This window comes from Tiliqua scincoides, chromosome 1 (genome assembly GCF_035046505.1).
Source record: "Tiliqua scincoides isolate rTilSci1 chromosome 1, rTilSci1.hap2, whole genome shotgun sequence".
NCBI classification, from domain to species: Eukaryota; Metazoa; Chordata; class Lepidosauria; order Squamata; family Scincidae; genus Tiliqua; species Tiliqua scincoides.
Window position 1 is genome coordinate 223,449,581 of NC_089821.1, and position 2,139 is coordinate 223,451,719.

Here is a 2,139-nt window from a genome sequence, read left to right on the forward strand (position 1 = left end):
AGGGAAGAATGGATATGCTCTTCTGTCTTTGTTGTTGTTTTATGGTTCCGATGATTAAGGGCCCAACCCTATCCAACTTTCCAGCACTGGTGTAGTCACAATGCAGCCCCGAGGTGAGGGAACAAATGCTCCCTGACCTTGAGGAGGCCTCTGTGACCGCCTCCCCACCACAGGATTCAGTGCATGCCCCACTGGCACAGCTGCACTGGCACTGGAAAATTGGATAGGATTGGGCCCTCACTCTGCCCTCTGTTACAGCAAACTGGCCCTCTGGTTAATTTGGAGAATATTGGAGCTTAATTTTGAAATTACCACATGCACTTCACTGCAATTGTCAGTACACATCACTTTTTTCCTCCTTGCAGTTTAAGTAAGTGCATGTGCGTACTGGTTAAATCACTAAAAAAGAGTCTCAGGCCCAAATCCCAACCAACTTTCCTGCACTGACATAGCTGTGCCAATGGGGCATGCGCTGCATTCTGCAGTTGGGTGACAGTCACGGAGGTCTCCTCAAGGTAAGGGAATGTTTGTTCCCTTACCTTGGAGTTGCATTGCCCTTATGTTGGTGCTGGAAAGGTGATCAGGATTGTGCCCTTAGTGCAATATTGAGATCACATTAAGGTTCCTTTTTGCATCAATGCACAATTCAACCAAGAACTGAAGCACATCTGATGCACATCCTATTGGAAGTAATGCAGTGTAGATGGACAATATTTGCATGCATAGTGGGCAGAGAAGGGGGGCGTAACAGGGGCAGGGAGGCTGCAGGAGGGGCTGGATCCAGTGGCAATGGCACACACCAGATCCTATCCCTTTTTTATGCAGCCTCTCCACCCCCTTTCTCTCCTCAGACTTACCCTGCACATGCCCAATCTCGTCTGATCTTGGAAGCTAAGCAGGGTCAGGCCTGGTTAGTACTTGGATGGGAGACCACCTGGGAATACTGGGTGCTGTAGGCTTATACCATAGTCTTTCAAGACTGAAGGTTGCCAACCAACTTGCACTAGTAAAATTGCTAGCACAGGTCCAAAGAGAATCACTGCAGAGTGGGAGGTTTATGCAGGGATAAGGGGATTTAAATCCCCTTTCATTGCTGAAGCCTCTTGATCTGCCCCTTCCTCCCACTATCTGCCCATTTTTGGTATGGCTGCACCAGCAGGGGGCAGAGGGTAGGATTGGGCTGTTTGAAGGAGAGATTGCATGAGGCAATCCAGTGAAACAACTTTTTTCTCAGCCCCTGTCTACTGTGTCATAATAGCATCACTTACTTTTAAAAATTGGGGGGGGGGATTGTAAGGTTATGTGAAGCACTTCAAACACACAAAAAGAACATAAAAATCCCCAGCATTTATGATTGTTATTATTAAGTGGGGAAAAATATTTTAGAAAATAAAAAATTAGAACAGGTTTTACTATGTCTACAAGAGATTTCCAGCTGAGCAATGTGGTGTTATGGTGGATTAATGTGTTTAGAAGCTAGAAGAGAATGCACTCCTAGCACTCCTGACACATTTCCCATACTCTCTTTGGGGTGAGAAGGTTACAAGACATTTTTTCCTCATTGATACAGCTCTCTCCTTATTTGGGTCAGACATTGTGTAGCAAAATTACAATTGCATCACGTTTTTCTACAAGTCGAAGGATGCAAGGAAAGACCATTGTCACAGCGCATTCCAAAGATGAAAGCCTTTTTTCTGGCTTGCTTTGAATCCTCCTTAATTACATAACTATGAAACTTATGTGGCAGCAAAGAGTGCTGCCGGCTGAGACACTGGGTCGGCCAAAACAAACAGGAGGGCAGCAAGAATTGAGGGAAAGTGAGATAAGGCAGCTGTGAACATTCTGTCCTCAAAGCACCCACTTCGTCCAGAGAAATCAAATGAGGCACTCATCTGGCCTTGTTGACGCAATTGCAGACACTTTCCAGGTTTTCAGATAGTGAAACAACCGCAAACGTTGAGGCAACTGTCCAAAATGGTTTAAATCTCAGTATGAAGTACAGGAAGTTGCTAGCAGCAAAATTTTCTCTTCTGCTGCACTGTTATATGCATGTGTGCTTAATCCAGTCCAGCCGTACTAGACTGAATCTGCATAACTTGGTGTTGATTTGTACTCAGGGCCTAAGGGAGGGGGGTAAAG

General features: G+C 45.5%; 1 pseudogene; it reads left to right on the forward strand.

Annotated features, from left to right (window-relative positions):
* The first annotated feature begins 839 nt into the window (after nucleotides 1-839).
* Nucleotides 840-959, forward strand: LOC136637610 (5S ribosomal RNA; annotated as a pseudogene).
* The last annotated feature ends 1,180 nt before the right edge of the window (nucleotides 960-2,139 follow it).